Source organism: Hermetia illucens, chromosome 2 (assembly GCF_905115235.1).
Source record: "Hermetia illucens chromosome 2, iHerIll2.2.curated.20191125, whole genome shotgun sequence".
NCBI lineage: Eukaryota > Metazoa > Arthropoda > Insecta > Diptera > Stratiomyidae > Hermetia > Hermetia illucens.
The window spans coordinates 189,587,508-189,608,058 of NC_051850.1; the positions used below are offsets into that span (position 1 = coordinate 189,587,508).

A 20,551-nucleotide genomic window follows, 5' to 3' on the forward strand; every position below is an offset into this window, starting at 1 on the left:
CGGGGGTAAAGAACTGCTTTCACCCGAGCGGACCATTGCAAAAATCTTTACGATAATCTGGACACTCGGGATGGCGAGAGAGATCTGTATCATTTGGAGCAGTTTCACCTATCAGCGCAACTGAAGTCGAGGAGGCAATAAAACCAATGAAATCGGGGAAAGCCACAGGACCTGACGACATCGCATCTGAGCTCTAGAAAGCGAAGTGCTGGGACCCAACGATCCGCGGTTACTCATGGAGAAACACCGTGAAAAGCATCGCCCTCTTTACATGCATTTCTGGATCTAGAGAAAGCGTTTGACCACGTGCCACACGAACGCATCTGGTATACTTTACGACAACACTTAGTGCCAGAAGAACTCGTGGGCTGGGTTCAATTACTCTACCACGATCCGAAAAGTTAAGTTCGAAGTATGGCGGGTGCATCAAAATCGCTTCGTGATTCTGTTGGTGTTCATTAAGGAAGCGCCCTCTCACCACTCCTCTTTGTTCTTGTCATGAACACCGTCACACGGGATATCCGACGTCCAGCGCCCTACACACTGCTTTATGCAGATGGTGTTTTCCTAGCATCACATGCAAAAATGATCTCGAGCAACTTGTCCAAAAATGAAATGATCGCCTCATGCAACACGGTCTCAGATTGAATCCAAACAAAACTGAATTTTTGGCAACGTATCCCCATGAAACAGGCAGAATCACTGTGAGCGGAAGTGATCTGCCCAGAACTGAGCGATTTAAATACCTCGGGTCAACGCTATCAGCCAGTGGAGAACTGCGTTATGAAATTGCTTCACGCATTAACGCAACCTGGATGAAGTGGCGTTCCACAACTGGAGTCGTCCGTCCAGTCGCTCTCTATGGTTCCGAGTGTTGGCCGACTATAAAAGGCAATGAACGGCGTCGTGCGGTAATGGAGACGAAGATGTTGCATTGAACTAGTGGTGTGACACGTTTTGATCACATCTGAAAAATTAGGATATCCGCAATCGATATGGGGTTGCATCTATCGCGGAAAAGTTGCAAGAGACGCGTCTTCTATGGTATGGTCACGCAATTTGCTCTAACGAAAATTCACTAACACTCCCTCTTTCCTGGTCGACGGACCCCTCGCTTAGGGTGTTTCCAACCAGGGCAGAGTGGAAAACCGGTGCAAGTTTATGATACTGTATTCTTCTCCGATGGATCAAAGATGGTCTCTGGACTTTGGTTTCTGGTTTTCTCCAATACACACAACGTATGGCTGGCTCTGAATATCTGAGCTGGCTGGACTCTGCCTCCCTGCATTCATAACAGCAGTCACGGCCTTAGGAGTTCAAGGTATCAAAACGGCCCACCACAGCGTTAATTTGGTTCCTCCGAGCGGCCACTGATGCTTACTCTCCAGAGCCTTACCACCTTACTTCGCTTAGATCCAGAATGTTCAGCTCATATTGCTCGAATTCCCGCCCAAGTTGAAGAACCCTCGCTACCGTTATCTCATTTAATTACTTTTATGAAGTGGTTGATTTTTAAGGTTTTGTGTAAAACAAAACCTTATTAAAATCGATTCAATGTCTGTCTGTCTGTCTGTCTGGATATAGTTGTGTAGGGTCTCAAATGAAAGGTCTCGATTTGTACTTTCCGAAACTGACATTAGTTTTGGCATAAATTGCAAAGTGCGTGAGTAAGGAGTCAAAATGTACGCACTTGAAGTGAGACAGGACTCATTTTCGGAAACTACCCAACCTAAAAATCGGAAAAAAATCAGAGTGATGCGCCTTGATGAAATCTAGGCCTCAAAATATGTCCCATTCCGACATCTGCTCAAATAAACTTACTAATAGTATATAACTACTTTTTAGAAATTTACTGAAAAACCCCCCTTAAATTCATCCTAGGACTTCTAAATTTTATACCAGCATAGGGGACAATATTTCGTATATATGTGCTAAATTTCATGGAAATCAGGCAATTAACGCCAAAGTTATAGCAGTTCAAACTTAGCAATTTCGCGCGAGTTTACTGCTTCCAAAGCCGTGCAAATCAGATCCTGACGTCATAATTACCCGGAATAATTGATATTCGCGTGGAATATTAAAGTCACATTTATGAAGAATCTATTTATTTGCAGCCCTTTTTAAGGTTTTGTGTAAAATACTTATGTGAAATCTAATCTTCGAGAGATGCCCCATTCCGGTATCTGCTCAAAAAATTTACTAATAGTATATTATCAACTTTTAGAAATTGACTAGAAAACTCCCCTTAAGTTCATCCTAAGTGTACTAAATTTTGCACCGGCATAGAGGACAGCCTTGTGCATACACATGCCTGGTTTCATAAAAATCCAACTATTAGTGGGAAAGTTATAGCAGTTCAAACTTATCAAGTTCGTCCTAATTAACAGCATTCTAAGCCATACAAATAAGATGCTGACGTCATAATTAACGAGAATAATTGAAATTCGAGTAAAATATTAAAATTCCATTCAAGAAGAATCTAATTCTCCCTAGCCCTTTTTAAGGTTTTGTTTGTAAAACAAAACCTTATTAAAATCGGTTTACTGTCTGTCTGCCTGTCTTTTTTTTTTTTTCCCGATGGAAGGCGGAAAGCTTCAAAAGCTACCGCAGGCTCCTGCCACACGGTTATGTGGGACTCTTACCCACTAAAACCACCTCCTTCTCCTTCCACGCTCCCCGCGGGACTCCCATTTGGTATTACGTCGCGGGGCTGGATCAGAATTTATTCTGCCCTCATGTTAATATTCGTGTTCCTCTCGCATTCATTCTTTCGGATGACTTTCTCCTGCCTAAGCTTCTTTCCGATGGCTGTAATCACTTTTTCAACTTCGGTCCATATCCCCTTGGCTTTCACCATAAGCTCCATGATATTTTCGGGTGTAAAGTGCTCCCCGGTTGTAGCTTCTAATGTAGCCCTTTGGGTTTCGAATCTGGGGCAGTGAAAAAAGACGTGTTCTGCGTCCTCTGGAATGTTTGCACACTGTGGGCAATATGGCGAATCATCGCGCCCAAATCGGTACAGATATGCTCGATAGCCTCCGTGTCCGCTCAAGAATTGAGTTAGGTCGAAACCTACTTCGCCGTGAGGTCGCTCGATCCATTTCCGAATATCCCATATGATTTTGTGAGTCCAACGGCCTTTTTCTGACTCGTCCCACTTCTCTTGCCATTCCGCGACAGTTTCAGCTCGTGCGAACTGTCGCCGACGGGCAGGAGATTCTCCGGTGAGGTACGTTCGGTCGTAAAGTCGTTGTATTTCTTTCGCCAGAATCTCAATCGGGACCATTCCTGCTATCACGCAAGCTGCTTCATTAGATATTGTTCTGTAAGCGCAACATGTTCGGAGTACACTTATGCGATACGCAGCTCCAATCTTTTTTTTATTTATTATATTTTCCAGTGCATCTGCCCATACTGGGGCTGCATACAGTAGGATCGAACTGACCACCCTTGAAATAAGGAGTCGACGGCTCGGTCTTGAGCCACCTATATTTGGTAGCATTCTCGCAACCAGCGCTCCGATGTTATATGCCTTGGCTGCTGCACCCTCCACATGCAATCTGAAATTCAACCTCTGGTCAATCATTACCCCTAATTACTTAAGTGCAGGCTTGGAATGAATTGTTTGCGTTCCAATTTTGATCTTCAAGGAAGTGCACTTTCTCCGCTTGGTAATAAGTACTACTTCCATCTTATGCTCTGCAAGCTATAGACCACCATTCTCTAACCAGGATTTAATCTCATAGACTGCTTCATTTGCATAAAGCTCGACTTCTTCGAGAGGGCGTGCAACAACCGTCACACCAATATCGTCCGCGAAACCAATGGAGGCCACACCAGTAGGAAGGTCTAGGGTCAGTACCCCGTTATACATAATAATCCACAAGAGTGGCCCTAGGACAGACCCTTGCGGAACTCCGCATGTCGTTTGGTAGGATTTCATTCCTTCATCTGATTCGCAGCACAGAGTCCTATCGATTAGGAAGTCGGCAAAAATACGCACCAGATACTTCGCCACGCCTAAGTTAATTAGGGACTCAAGTATCTTGCTCCATCTAGCCGAATTGAAGGCATTTTTCACATCAACTGTTATCACTGCACAACATTTGCCCTCGTCAAGTGCGGTCTTAGCTGTGTTAGCTACTAGGACAAGTGCATCCGTTGTAGACCTCCCCTTTCGAAAACCGAACTGATTTTCGGAGAGACCGCCATCCTTTTCGGCAATTCGAATTAATCTGTTATAGATTACTCGTTCGAATAGTTTGCCAGTATTATTTAGAAGGCATATCGGCCTGTAGGACGAAGCTTCACCCAAAGGTTTGTTTGGCTTGGGGACTAGAATTAATTTCTGCTTCTTCCATTGTGTAGGAAATACTCCTTCTTTAAGGCATGTGGTGAACGCCTCGGCAAACATATTTGGAGCTATTTTTACTGCTGCCTTCAGAGCTTTATTGGGGATGCTATCCAAGCCAGGTGATTTATTTCCAACAATTTTATCCGCAGCTTCGAGGACCTCCTTTTCGCTTACCGTGGGAACTTCCGCGGTGTCTATCTCGACAGTGGGAAGGTTAGCGGTACTCACATTCTGTGGGAAAAGATCCGTTACTATTTCATCAAGCAGAGTAGGGGAAGAGATCGGTGCGGAGCGTTTGCCTTTAACTTTCGATATTACGGTTTTATAAGCGCCACCCCAGGGGTTCGTGTCAGCTTCATTACACAGTCGCTTAAAGTGTTCGCATTTACTTTTCATGATGGCCATATGTAGTTTCCGAGCGTTTTTATATTCTTCATGTAACTGCTCGTATCCAGATCGGTTTCTATTTCGCTGACTGCGCCTTCTGGCCTTGAGGCAGGCCTTGCGGCATTCTCCGATTTCAGAATTCCACCAAAAGTTCGGATTTCGCTTCTGTGATACAACATACCTTGGCATGGATGCGTCACATGCTCGTCGCAACTTCTCGCCACTCTGCAGAGCTTTATTTTCTGCGCTTCCTTCAAGCGCTGTATTTTGCTGCAAAACCTCTCCGAAAATCTCCTCGTCAAACCTATTAGCTGCCCACCTTTCAGCTCTCGTCCGAGACCGTTTCATTCGTTTTCCATGTCTGATTTCAAAAATGATGGCCTGGTGGTCGCTATGTGTATATTCGTCACTGACATATCACTGCAGATCCTTAGCTAAAACATCGCTAACAAAAGTGACATCTATCACGGACCCCATTTCTCTCTTACGGAAAGTGTTCACGCATCCAGTGTTAGCCACTACAAGATTCAGACGAGAAAGAGCTTCGAGTAATATTCGTCCTCTTGCGTTCGTTTCTTGGCTGCCCCATTCTTCAACCCATGCGTTGAAATCTCCAGCCACTATCTTAGGACTATGGCTTTGTACGTCTGTTGCTAACCTCTCCACCAAAGAATGGAACTCCTCTGTCGTAAGGCTTGGAGCCGCATAACAGCTGTAAATAGATATTCCGCCTATTTTTGCTCTAGTGAAGCCATTCTCGAGGATCTTGGTGGTTCCTTCTATGGCCCGATTTCCGCATGTCCATATCGCTGCCTTTCCGCTCTTATCCGCGACCCATACTCCACTGTCTAGGTTTTTGTACTGCTCGCAGATAATAGCAACGTCGATTTTGTTTTCGAATATCGTCTGGGAGAGCAGGTCCTGAGCCGCTTGGCAATGGTTCAGGTTTAGCTGTAGGAACCTCATTTGCACATAGTGTTGATCGCCTTCCTATACACCGGACATGTGCTGCTGCCTGTGACATGGGCGCTATCAATGTCGTTTATTTGCCTGCAGAACAGACAATTGGGTTTTTGTTCACAGGCTTTTGCAATGTGGCCTTTATTTCCGCATTTACGACACAGGTCTGTCTGTCTGTCTGTCCGTCACACGCATTTTTCTCGGAGACGGTTGTAGCGATTGACACCAAATTTGGTGCAAAGCTGGGAACTGTGAACGCTCACGCATACAGTGAATTACATCCTTTTACAACGAATTTAAGGGGGGGTCCCCATACATGCAAAAGGGGGGTGTAAATTTTTTTTTCATCAAATATAGTCATGTGGGATATCAAATTAAAGGTCTCGGTCAGTACTTTTCGAAGCTGGTCTTAGTTTTGACATTGGTTGGAAGGGTGGGGAGCGCGGGTGGTTAAAAGTGACCATTCCTTTACGGGGGCCATTCTCAGAAACTACCAAACCGAAAAATCTGAAAAAAATCAAGAGGCTGCCACTATATGGTGCCTGGGCTCCGAAATACCTTCCACACTGATATATGTATAAATAAAATTAATAATAGTATATTACTATAATTTTTAGTGTAATTCGCTGCAGAACCCCCCTTAAATTCATGCTAGGACCACGAAATTTCGCAACAATATAGGGTATAACATAGAGCATGATCTTACCAAGTTTGGTGGAAATCGCACCATTACTAACAAAGTTATAATACGTCAAGGTTGTCGCTTCTTTGCAAATTCAAGACTATGAATGTCAATATCATCCGAAAGTGGATATTCTCACGTAATATATGCATATATTACGTGCTACGTACTAAGAAATACACAAAACCTTTCGTACCTGAAGCGTCCAGCTTCCGGTTTCCCGACTTGTTTATATTTGATGTTGGTTAAATTGTTGGCATTTGCTAATAATATTAAACTCAGAGTGTGAAGCGTATGAGGTTGACTATTTCAATACAGGGCTTTCCATCAAATGATTTATTTAAATCGCTTTCTAAAAAATAGATGCCAATCGAATTTTTAACTATGTGACACGGAACTGTCAGGCTCATCGCTCCTCACATCTTCTTCTTTTTCTTCAGCCTTCAGTTCACAAGCGGGGTCGGCTCGTCGTGATCGATTTCGTCATTTTATTTTATCAAATGCCTGATCAGGATGTAATCGCGAGACCTTCAAATCCTCATCCAGTGTATTATGCGACCATTGTTTTGACCGGCTTTTTGGTTGCTTACCATTGACTTCGATGTTCTGACCAATACTGGTTGTTGAATTCTCGTTAGCGTGAATTACGTGACCACACCATCAAAAACGCCTCTCTTGCAGTTTTTCCACGATCGGTGCAAACCCATATCGATCGCGAATATTCACATTTCAGACATAATCAAAACGTGTCACGCCACGAGTGTAATGCAACATCTTCGTCCCCATTACCCCAAGACGCCGTTCATTGTACTTTATAGTCGGCCAACACTCAGAACTATAGAGAGCGGCAGATGGACGACATTGCAGTAAATTTTAGATTTTTGACGTGCGCTGATAAGTCGATCACAAAGAACACCAGTTGGGGAATGCCACTTCATCCAGGTTGCATTAATACGTGAAGTAATTTCATTACGCAGTTCTCCATTGGCTGATAGCATTGACCCGCGATACTTAATTCGCTCAGTTCTGGGCAGGGTACTACTATTGTCAGAACTAAGTGATTTAAATATCTCGAGTGAATGCTATCAGCCAATGGAGAACTGCGTTATGCTCCTCACATAGAGAAACACAAAACCTTTTATACCTGAAGCGTGAAGCTTCCGGTTTCCCAGTAAATTCCAGTAAATAAAATTGTTGGTTCATTTGCGGATGCACTTTCATGCATAGTGAAGGTTACTTCTGAGCTCCTCTTTCCTACTCGTGCTCACACTGTCTTATTCCATTAATATGGGGAGGGCTTGTCCATGTCCTTGTGGCCAAGAAGAGCAGTTCCTCTACTCTCCCGTGCAATTCACTTAATAAGATTGCCGCAGCGGAGGTCAAGGGTTATCCGCCGCCATTCCGATAGTGTCGTGTTACTCAGTACACATCAACCCGCGCCCAAATGAAATTGCAGAAACTACAGCAACAGGATAACATACTGTGACGATGGAATTGTTAGTTGCGACCCGTTCGAACGTCTTTACTTAGCAAACATCGATTCAATCACTTTAGCACCCTCCCCCTCCCCTCCGGAGTTGACCAAATGCTTCTTATTCAAACAATGGTGCTTTCCTTAATCGTGCTAAGGCTGTATTTCACGTTCAACTCTTCTGGATTCATGGAAAATGGAATCGATTTCACGGTGGAATTGACCATGACGACGCTCTGCTGAGTACCCTGCACGCTCAATATAGCAATGATTAGCATCATAATTGAGTTTTTAATGTGGCAGCCTTTCTCCGCCAGCAATGGCAATCATAATTCAAACTGTCACCCATTTCGGGATGGAATGAAAAATTGTAATTTGCTCAGTCTGTCGTGAATGCTACACACAAAGTGGCCATGATGCCTCCAGACTTAATTGAGCAAGAGCGCGAGCAGAAGGAAACAAGTCGGAATACTGGAAGCTCGCGCTTCGGGTATGAAAGGTTTTGTGTATTTCTTTTATAAAGAGATTTGGGTGTGCATTTATCCCATTAGCATGTAGCACGTAAAATATGCATATATTATGTGAAAATAGCTACTTTCAAATGATATTGACATTCATAGTCTTGAATTTACAGAGGAGCGACAGATTCGACCTAATATAACTTTGTTAGTAATAGGGCGATTTCCACCAAATTTGGCAGGATGCACTATACTGTAGCCTAAATTGCTGCAAAATTTTGTTATTCTAGGGTGAACTTAAGGGGGGTTTTCCTGTCAATTACTAAAAATTATAGTAATGTACTATTATTAACTTTATTTGAACAGGTATCGATATGGAGAGTATTTCGGATCCTAGGCACTATATAGTGGCAGCCCCCTGATTTTTTCCAGATTTTTCGGTTTGGTAGTTCCTGAGAATGGGTTCGTTAAAAAAATGACCACTTTCAACCCCCCGCACTCCCTACTTTTTCAACAAAAGTCAAAATTAAGACTTCGGCTTCGAAAAGTACTAACCGAGACCTTTAATTTGGTAACCCACATGACTATATTTGATGAAAAAAAAATTTACACCCCCCTTTTGCATGTATGGGGATCTCCCCCTAAAATCCATCGTAAAAGGATGTAACTCACTATATGCGTGAGCGTTCACAGTTCCCACCTTTCTGCCAAATTTGGTGTCAATCGCTACAACTGTCTCCGAGAAAAATGCGTGTGACGGACAGACAGACAGACAACAAAAGGCGATTTGCTCCTTGAGCTTAGGCCAGGAGAGAGTAAGTCCCACGATTTACATAAGAAGATCGAGTCATCACTGGGCAAAGTAGCTGAGGTAAAGGTGAGCCAGGACTCAATGCTAATTGAATGCAAGGACCTGGATGAGATCACCAAAAAGCGGAGATCTGCGAGGCCTTAAAGACTCAACCCGGGCTAGATTCGATCCTTGAGTCCAATGTGATAAGGCTCCGAAAAGCATATGGTGGTACTCAGACGGCCACAATAGCTCTACCATTCGAAGCAGCAAAAAAGGCTATTACTGTTGGCAAAATACGCGTCGGCTGGGTCAGCTGTCGACTGCGAGAACAGATATCGCCAAAGAGATGTTTCAAATGCCTGGAATTTGGACACATATCGAGAAACTGTTCAAGCAAGTACGATAGATCTAAGTTGTGCCGAAGATGTGGAGAAGAAGGGCATATTGCCAAAGAGTGCAATGCGAATCCTAAATGCCTGCTATGCAGAGAAACACAGGAGGGTAACGTCGATCATGTCTAGGCAGTTACCGATGTCCGGCGTTTAAAAAGGCGATTTCCGCTTTTCGCAAATGAAATTCCTACAGCTGAATTTAAACCATTGTCAGGCAGCTCAGGAGCTGCTTTCTCAAAGCGTACTGGAACCTTAAATTGACGTTGCCATTATATGCGAATATTACAAAGACTTCCACAGTGGTGTCTTTGTATCAGACAGAAGCGGCAAAGCGGCACTCTGGACTTGCGGAAACCGAGCGATCGAAAATACGGGCAATAAGATAGAAGACGGATTCTCACGGGCTAAGGTAGGCGGCATTCACGTATTCAGCTGCTACGCTGCGCCGAACCTCACGCTAGATGAATTCGCATTGATGTTGGAAAAATTAGCTTCCGAAGCAAGCCGCCACAACCCAATAATAATAGCTGGCGACCATCAGGCTATCATCTTCCAGATGGAGCGTACGACAGGAGCAAAGCGAATCAAGAACACTGCAATATTGGGCTGGACCTCCAAAAAACTTGATGAAGAAATGTTCGAGGAAATACTTCTGCAGGAAGCGATGCCGGTGGGAAATGCACGAGAAAAGGTGGCGCAGGTCCTTGAAAAGTTATAAAAAGCTTGTGACGCTTCCATGCCTCGCCGCCCAACTTCTGGTGGAATGCCGAAATCAAAGAACTTCGTAAAGTTTTCCTTAAAGCCAGAAGACACAGCCAATGTAGCAGAAACCGGTCTGAGTCTGAAGAGTTGCACAACCAATATAAGAAGAAGAGGAAAGTATTGCAAGCAGCCATCTCTAGAAGTAAAACTGAACACTTCAAGAGATTATGCAAGGAAGCGGACTTCGACCCATGGGGAGGTGCATACAAGGCAGTTATGGCAACAATCAAGGGAAAGCGCTCACCGCCGATCACCAACTCTGATTTGCTGTGGGAAATCATTAGCTTTCTCTTCCCATACGTTTCAAGTGAGTCGAACCTAGCCACTGTTCAGGTAAATCCCGGTGAAATTCCCGAGGTAACCACGAAAGAAGTCCTGGAAGCCGCGAAGAAGATTGCCGAAAGAAAAAACCCCCGGTTTAGACGGCATTCCGAATAAAGCACTGACAGTGGCCGTCAAGACAGTTCCAAGGTGGTTCTCGGAAACATTCACCCCGTGCCTCAAAGATGGGATTTTCCCGGAAGAGGGGCGGAAACAGAAGCTTGTGCTAATCCCGTAGCCAAATAAACTTTTGGGTGAACCTTCGTCTTATAGACCTCTATGCCTGCTAAACGGCATCGGCAAACTTTTCGAATGGGTCATCTTCAATAGGCTTGTACCAATCACAGAAAGGGAGGGTGGTCTCTCAGACAGGCAGTTCGGATTCCGAAAGGCAAGATCTACTGTCAATGCCATCAGTACGGTGACGGAAATTGCGGAAAAAGCAATGGAGGCCAATAAATCTTGCGCGGTAGTTACTCTCGATGTGAAGAATGCCTTTAATATGGCAAAATGGAACAAAATAATTGCGGCTTTAACCAAATTGGGCGCTCCTAAATATCTGGTGCACATAGTCATGGAATTTCTCCGGGAGAAGATATTGTGTTACGATTCGGACGATGGATCTAAAATGTATACAACAACCTGCGGGGTTCCACAAGGATCAGTCCTCGGTCCTTTCTTGTGGATAATAATGTATGACGGAATTCTAAAGTTGCAACTACCCAAAGGAGTGACAATTATTGGCTTCGCAGACAATATCGGAGTAACTATCGTCGCACAAGACATTGATGAGATCGGGATACTCACAAACGAGACAATTTTTGAAATCAGGTCTTGGCTAGAGGAAGCTGGTCTGACACTCGCGAAGCATAAAACCGAGGTTGTTTTGATTATAAAGCCAAGGAAGCAGAGGTCGATAAAGATCAGGATTGGAGACCACAGAATACAGTCTCAGCCAACGCTTAAATACCTAGGAGTTATGGTTAACCAAAGACTGAAATTCAAATCTCATCTTGAAAATTTAGCAACCAAGGCTTCCGGAGTGGTCCTAGGCAAAGCCGTCGGTTCCTGATCTCGAGAGTTGTTAGCTCCATCTTGCTTTATGCAGCTCCAGTCTGGGCATCGTCTTCGAAGGTGGAAGGAAACAGAAGAAAAATCGCAGCCCCATACCGATTGAGCGTATTACGTACGTCATGCGCTTACCGTACAACTTCAGATGAAGCAGCTTGTGTGATAGCCGGCATGATCCCCATCGACATCTTGGCGAATGAGGGTCGACGCCTGTATGACCCATCATATGCAATCGGTGAGTCTTATATCAATCGTCGGCAATTGGCACGAAGTGATTCTATTTTGGAATGGCAGAAAAGGTGGGATGATTCACCTAAAGGACGCTGGACACACAGGATTATTCCAGATGTCTCTAAATGGATCAAGCGAAGACACGGTGAGGTTAGTTACCACCTAACTCAATTCCTAAGCGGACACAGAGGGTACCGTGCATACCTTTATCGCTTCGGGCGTGATGACTCCCCGTATTGCCCAACATGCGTTATGGTTCCGGAAGATGCAGAGCATGCTGTTTTTAACTGCCCGCGGTTCGCTGCACACAGAGCGGAAGCGGAAATTGACACCCGAGAATATCGTGGACTACATGCTAGCCTCTGAAACATCTTGGAGGGCGGTGAAAAAATTAATGAAGGCGATCCACAATCTGCTGAGGAGGGAGGAGCTTGGGAGGAAAGTGGCAAATAACGAACTGATTCTGCCCCGCGATGTAATACCGAAATGGCAGTCCCGCGGGGTAAGCGAAGGAGAATGAGGTGGTTTTAGTGAGTAAAAGTCTCACATAACCGTATGGCAGGAGCCAGCGGTAGGTTTTGAACCTTTCCACCTTCCAACGTATAAAAAAAAGACAGACAGACAAACAGACAGACAGACAGACGGACAGACATCGAATCGATTTTAATAAGGTTTTGTTTCACACAAAACCTTAAAAAGTGGAAGCAACCAAAAGGAAACAATAGCTGAAGACGGTGTTCCGCTAATATGTGTGTGTGTAGGTTGAGAAGTTCACCCCTGACCTGGGTACCATGTCCTATTGCTGCAAAGTTAGCAGCTTCTCGTCTTAAAAGTCTTAAAATGTTCTGGCTCCTGACTGAAATCGACCATTGCGTTGGATGACATTTAAATTTTCCACTAGAGACACGAGGCTTCAGCACCGCAGATGGAATTTGCATATTCATGAGAGCGCCAAGTGCGACTTTCAGGACGAAGCAGTAGAGTGGGAGCCTTAACTGTTGATTTTCACATGTTGTGTGACCTTTTCTGGCCGTCGTCCTAAGCGGGGAGGTCCTGCTGCACGGGGAGAAAAGGAAGCTTCATCGAGGATTACTTTGGAAATGCATTAAGCTCGCTCAGTTTTTGTGCTCCTTTGTTGAAAAGTCAATGGTTATGAAACCTTTTTGGCCGCTTTGCACTAGCGTCGTCCTAGTCACCTGCTCCCTTTCTTTGAAAAGATGGACGTCCACCCACCCGACTACTCCCCACGCAGACTGTATTAGTCCATCTTCGTCATATTCAGAAATAACCCGCAATTATTCCTTCAGGGAACCGATGAAGGTGTTTGGGGAATCTATCAAGGACACCGAACAAACATTTTCAAAGGCTACCCCCAATGCGACCGCATTATCATTCTTTTAATCATCTACTTGAATATTGCGTTCTTTTCATAGAGTCTGGGTCATTACTCCATTCATTGTTCGTTATGTTCGTTGCTCACGCTCACCTACAAGTCGTCCTTTGTCTGGTGCTGCTTGGGCTGCATGCTCGCCAAGCTTCCCGGGCGCTATATCAAAAATTAATCGTAATTCGAACTAGTGGAGGATGGGCAATTAGAATCAATAAGATAGTTTCAACGGCCGGTGAGCTTTCTATGGCAAATCAATGGAATGGGCCGGGACCTTCCACAGTACTCGTCAGCCTGAATGGTAACGAAATCAATTTATTAATGGAGCCCCACGAGTTTGCCACGGAAATCTTTCAGTGAAAGTGGAAGTTATGCGTTTCTAGCCCCATGGAGAAAGGGGCTCACCTACCATTTCCCAGCCTCTTGGTTTTTACGGACTTTGGGGAAAACCTCAGTCGCAATCGATACACATGGTCAAGTTGATTCATTGCATGAGTAATAGACGTGGGCCGCCTTTTTACTCATATTGTCACCTTAACTGCTCCCCTCATTAACCTGTTGGCTTCCTGGTGGCTGAGCCTGTAATGTACTCACTTTTTTTCGGGACGTTCAAATACAAGAAGAAAGTGGCTCTCCCTCCACTGTTGGTCCTGCTATTGCTTTGTTATTCCACGTAACTGAAAAAATTCATGGCACATACAATACAATTTCAATTTTCTCTTTTTAGGTCACGGCGCAATTGAAAGTTTCTGAACGGAGCGAGGAGCATCGACAACCGACACATCGAATCGATCGATATACACCTGTGTACTTTGTATATGTGTGTATACCGAGTAGTGCCTGCTAGGGAGGATTCGCTGCACGCCATTGAATAGATTTCAGGTGAGCAAAAAACGCTAATGTTCCCAGACACCATAAGGTTCCTCTGGGCCTTCCCAGATCATTCAGAATGGACCGTTTATCCAAGCAAGCAAATAGAAACCGCACATCTCAAAATGGACTGGATTCTACCTCGTCCTGTTTATCCTGGTCCGAACAAAGAAAAGTATGACTATGGAGAGGGTTGGTGGATGTTGTTCATTAGTATTCCAAAGAGTTCAAATTTCTATGCAGTTCCACGGACAAACTGTAATTGCCGTAACAGCTTGGATGATAATGCGAGTATGCCAATCGTTTTGAAGGAGTTGCATGGTGAGGCTACTGCAACCATTATTATTATTCTGTTAAGGGAAAGTCGCACCGCGTCCTTGAAGAACTATTGTGCCCCTTTTACTGGTTATAGTTTACCTGTTGATCATAGTATCTCAAGCAGGACTGTAACCGTTAGGAACTTTAGTATGTTCCCCACTTCCAGAAGTTTCAGCTTTGCATCTGGTATTAAGTGTTCTTCCAGATGTATCCACCTACTTTGCACAAGTGCCGGACACTGTCCCAGGACGTGCATAGAGGTTTCGTCCTCCTCCTCACAGAACCTGCAGGCAATGTCCGTAGATATTCCTAGCTTCCCTAGGTGGTAGTTCAGCCGACAATGACCAGTGAGAATTCCCACTATGATTCGGAGGTTCTTTTTGGTGAGGTTTAAGCAATCCTTTGTGCGCATGGGTTCTTATCCCCCAATAAGCACCCTGGATTGCTCCATCCCTGGTAGGCCCGCCCAATATAGTTCCCTCAACCGTTTCTCTTCGTTTCTTAGATTCATAGCCATGAAACCGTTTCCGATTCCACAGAAGGGTTCTGGCCCGTGTAAGGGCATCCCTGCTCCCTTCTTGGCTAGTTCATCCGCTGCCTCATTGCCTTCCAACCCAACATGGCCTGGAACCCAAGGTATCCAGACCTTGTTGGACGAGCCGAGTGTATTCAGTCTCTCAAGGCATTCCCATACCAGTTTAGAGTTCACCTGGTTGGACCTAAGTGCCTTGATCGCTGCTTGGCTATCGGTGAGAATAGCTATGTTCTGCCCCCTGTAGTTCCTTTGCAGATTAAAGGAGGCACATTTGTATATGGCGTAAATTTCCGCCTCGAATATGCTAGTGTACCTGCCCATTGGCTCAAAGTACATTTTCCTTGGACCAATGACACCGGCACCCGCTCCCTCTGCTGTAAGGGATCCGTCAGTGTACCAAGTAATCAGTTGCTGGTTTAAGCCATATGTCGCAGTCTCGCTCTCCCAGTTTGCCTTGTTACTCCAACGTGTTTCAAACTTCTTATCGAAGTGAAACCTCGTTGTCATGTTGTCCCTCGGTATCAGTAATTCGGGATACCGCCTAGAAAGGATATCAATCTTCCTTCGATTTAGGCAGCTCCCCGCCTCACTCGTACTACCGGCCATCCTGAATATTGATCTCCTTGCCTGCATCTGTATGTGCAGATGGAGAGGGGTTAATCCCAGAAGGACCTCCAGGGATGCCGTTGGGCATGTCCTCATTGCCCCACTGATACACACGCAAGCCAGCCTTTGGAGCTTATGTAATTCCCTGGCTTGTGTGCTGAGTTGGGTTCTTTCTGCCCAGATTACCGCTCCATAGGTAATCATTGGTCTTACTATTGCAGTATATATCCAAAGTAGTATCTTCGGGCTACAATCCCATTTTTTTCCTGCTATGGATCTGCAAGTCATCAGAGCCCTCGTGGCTTTCCGACAAGTGTTTCCGACATGTGTCTTCCAGAGTAATTTTTGGTCTAGCGTGATTCCCAAGTATTTGACCTCTGTTTCTCGTTTCACCTCCATATCATGTAATGTTATGGCTTTCAGGTGATCCAGCTTACGCCTCCTAGTGAATGGTACTATGGTGGTGTTGGTTGGGTTGATCCGCAGTCCCACCTTCCTGCACCAGGCACTAGTAACCCTTAATCCAGTTTGGATTCTATCACATAGGGTATCTTCATATTTGCCGCTACAGATTAGGACAATATCGTCGGCGTAGCCCTGGACTTGTATTCCAGTATTAGTTAACACGTCCAGGAGTTCATCCACTACCATACTCCACATCAGCGGCGATAGTACTCCGCCCTGTGGACAGCCTTGAGTGGTGTTCATGATAATAGAATTTGTACCTGTTTGTACCTCTATTTGTCTGCTTTCTAGCATTTTGCCCATCCAGAGTGCCAGGGTGTTTCCCACTCCTTTGCGGCTCAGGGCATCCTGTATCTCTGTGTGCGATGTGTTGTCGAATGCTCCTTCGATATCCAAAAACGCGCACAGTGCAATTTCTTTTGTTTCTATGGCGTCCCGTAGTACCTATGTCAGCTGATACAGAGCAGTTTCAGTTGACCTTCCTGCCCGGTAAGCGTGTTGACAGTGACCTTCTCCACCGTTTTGAGTACGAACGATGTTAGGCAGATTGGTCTGAAAGATTTAGGATGAAAAGGATCCTTTTTACCCGCCTTCGGAATAAAGACCACTTTTGCCCGTCTCCATGCCCTTGGTATGTAACCCAGTGCTATGCTCCCCCTTACCACCCTCAGAAGAGACTCTAAGATAATTCCTAGGCCTCTCTGGATAAGTGCTGGGAAAATGCCATCTGCTCCGGGAGATTTCATTGGTTGAAAGGTTCCCACTGCCCATCTTAGCCTAGCTTCTGAGCATACCTCTTTTGCTAGTTTCCAGCTCTCTTTCCTTCCCCTTTTATTCATTGTTGGGGTGTCAGGCAGATTATTGTCGCCTGCCGCCGAGGGGTAGGACCCCGGGAAATGAGTTCTGAGAAGCAGGTGTACCCTGTTCTCCTCATTCTCGGTGAATGTCCCATCTTCTTTTTTCAAGCAGACAGAGGATATTCCCCCGTCTTTGGCTACAGCCTTGTACAGTCTGGTTGCTTCTGTGATCTGTTCAATCCCTTCACAGAATTCCCTAAAGCTGTTCCGTTTCGCTTCCCTGATCGCGTTGCTATACGCAGTCAGTGCATTTTTATACCTCCGCCAGTCCCCGGTTCGTTTTGCCCGGTTAAAGAGTTTTCGTACCTCCGTTCTCATTCTGGCTAAGTTCCTGTTCCACCATGGTACATCCCTTGATGACTTGACTGTCTTGGCCGGACAGCTGGCCTCATATGCGTCAATGACGATTGTGTTGAGGTCTTCCACCACCGTTTCTAATTCTAATTCGCTCCTGATGTCACCGCTCCCTTGAAGGTGGGCAATGTTGTTGCTCAGGTGCATTGTGTAGGATTCCCAATCCGTTCTCTTGGGATTCCTTATTATTCTTTTTATTTCGGAGTTACCCTCAATGTCGAATCTGATTATCCTGTGATCAGACATTGAGGGTTCATCCGACACCCTCCAATTCCTGACCATCCCGTTCATTAGGGTATTTCCTAGAGTTATATCTAGTACCTCTTGTCTGGTGCTGGTCACAAATGTTGGAGTGTTCCCTACGTTGTATATTTCTAACTTATTACTAAGAATAAATTCGAGAAGGTACTCACCTCTACGATTAGTGTAACTGCTTCCCCACACTTCGTGGTGGGCGTTGGCATCGCAGCCAAGAAGAAGTGGTAACGCCCTCTCCTCGCAATACTCCGTCAGCTTTGCGACTTGTTCCGGTGGAGCCCGGCTCTCGTCTCCTGGAAAGTATCCCGATGCTACAACTACCTCTCGAGTGCTCCTCCCGGCTTCCAATGAGACTTGGATAGCCACAAGGTCCCCGGTTAAGAGCTCTGAAAGACACGTGTATTTTAGATTACGTTTGAGAATTATGCAAGCTCTTGGTTTTTCACAAGAGGAGTCCCAAATTACCTGCATGTCTCCTCCTTGCAGACCGCGAATCTGCCCCCGGTACACCCAGGGCTCCTGAGCCAGCACTATTCCAATGTTCTCCTTGGAATTTGCCCTTGCAATCACTGCAGATGCAGCTCTCGCATGGTGGAGGTTTATTTGGGCTATTCTAGTGCTGGCCATTGGCTCCGTTATTGTTTGGAGCTCTTCTCCACTGTTGGAGTGTCACCCTCCTCCTCCGACATGGCGCTTTCCTGCGCGTCGCTGTCCACCCCGAGCCCTAGCAGTCCTAGGTCTAGGTCGTCCAGCTTCTGCTCTTCACTGTGCAGCAGGTCTATTTCCCTGGTTGATCCCGTTCTTTCCGCCTCTATGGCTTCCGCGACTTCTTCAGGGACCTCGGTAAGTTTTCCACCCGATGCCACCTCCGAGGTCTCTTTCCTTGGCTTTTCCTTGTGCACATGCACAGGTATGTTGCCAAATCGGTAGTTGATATGACAACTCCGACGTTTAATTGCCTCTAGGGATCGGTCATCTACCCCGATCGTGAGGAGTTTACCCTTTCCCTCCACCTTGCTTCTGAAGACTCTCCATAGTCGAGCAATTAGGAGTCTCATAAGGTCTTCTGTTACTATTGCCGCGGCCTTTGGGAGAAAAACTGTCACCATGTGGGCTCCTGGTATATCATCTCCAGCACATGTTGACAGTTCCACCCCTTCCCAGCCTGGCAATCTAGGAATTATGGTTCTGACCCATTCTGCGGTACCTTCCGTCGCGCAGTTCACCAGTATAAGGCCTGGTCGAAAGCGTATCCCGGTGAACACCAGTTTCGACGTCCAACCCTTGATCATCTGCTTGACGACAAGTTCTTCAATGATTTCCTGTTCCTCCCGAGTGAGTATTTGCTCGGGAAACCTTTTTGGCAGTATGGCCAGTCGAATGCCCTTGACCGCACTAGCATAACTAATGCCGGGCTTCCTGGGTCCTGCCTTCACTCCTGACCTGCCCGGGTTTTCTCCTCCCGTGGGTTCAGGTCTGGGTTTTTTGGGAGCATTCCCTTCATGCGGGCTGATCTCTGCTGCTCCCCGCTTTCTCGGCTCCGGTAGAGATGGCTTAGGTCTGTCCTGAGCCTTCTTAAGGGCCTCTTCTAGTTTCAGGCCTTCCTTCAGATAGCGCAGGTACCATTTAACCCCGGCGCCACTGAGACCTGTCTCCTTCCTGACGTCTGTTATATTTATCTCAGACGTGCTTTTGCTGGTCCCTGCTTTTTGAGCAGTGGTGTTCGTTGGCTGTAGTCCACGCAGTATACCAATGCTCACCTTGGATCCACTGCTTGACGTCCCAACTTCTCCCTTCTTGGGTGTAGTCACCTGGCTTTCAGTAATTCGGAGACGTGCCTCCGCCTGATTAACCAGTTTTGGTGCGGTACGGGGCCCCGCTTTTTTGGTTTTTGTCTTCTTTTCTACTTTTGTACTCATTTGATTCCCACGAGTATGGGGGTTAAGAGTTCCGCCGTGCCATAGCCCCCCGTAGCACGGTACGATCTAACTTACTCATTGAGGCGACCAGGTATCAGTGAGGCTCCGTTCGAATACAGTCAGTTACCCCCGACTGCAAACTATCCAATGGGCACGGTTCGCATGACACCCTGGATTGGGGGAGGTGTTTTTCGACTCCCCAGTCTAGATCCGTAGCGTTTTGTTAATAGTAGGGTCACCTCGTACAGGGTGTGGCTATCACCACTCACTAACGGTCTTGGTAGACGAGAGGCTTGGCCCCTGAAAAGGCACACACCGTCCCAGAGGAGAGACAACTCATCCTTAGAGAAAGATAGGTTGGCCTCAGGGAGCTATGTTCCGCATCAGTCTATCCTGCAGTACACTGCTTGACCCCTACTGCAACCATACTAACCATAGTAAATTCTTGACTCTAATGAACTTTAATGTCATGGAAACAGTTCTGCTGTGGAATTATGGGAAAGATGGGTTTAAGGATTCAGATCCTGGCTTTTGTACAGGCTCACCAACAAGGCAATAGATGTCTCCGAGATGCTTTGCGACTACGACCAACCCACCGCCGTGGCTTCCACCAAAAGAGGAAGATTAAGTGCATCGATGTACATGTCCTTGTCCTTTTCGCTTCCTAATTATCTTTTAAGTGTTGCGTCTCTGCTGGATCCGACCACTTTTATATGGAAGAACCAACACTCAATATCCTTCAAACAAGAAAGCACTCTAGTCGATACAAAATGGGTTAGCATACCATTGTCCAAATACTTTTATAGATGCGAACATCGGTAGCTATGCACGTCATTGAGGAGGGTCATTCTGGAGCTGATACGGCAAGTGAATAAGCCACATACCTTGGACGCATGGGAGAGCTTTGAAATACTGCGAAAGGATGCGACAAAATTGATGAAAACGGATGGGGGGAACTGTGCATCAAGGCTAATTAAAAAACTTGCTGATAAATATTGGGACCGCACCACCCACTAACTGATAATTGGTGGTCATTAACGCAAAAATTATAAAATCATCATCCCTACCTGCATGTGGACCTTGACGGTTTGTATACCGTT

At 45.7% G+C, this 20,551-nt stretch overlaps 1 protein-coding gene across 5 annotated transcripts in view; it reads left to right on the plus strand.

Annotated features, from left to right (window-relative positions):
• Nucleotides 1-20,551, plus strand: part of LOC119649404 (potassium voltage-gated channel protein Shab) — a 587,838-nt gene that overhangs the window by 246,854 nt on the left and 320,433 nt on the right. For all 5 annotated transcript variants that reach the window (XM_038051534.1, XM_038051538.1, XM_038051536.1 and 2 more), the window contains one exon: nucleotides 13,997-14,151. The gene's annotated coding sequence lies outside the window, so the exon portion shown is untranslated. The remainder of the gene's footprint in view (nucleotides 1-13,996; nucleotides 14,152-20,551) is intronic.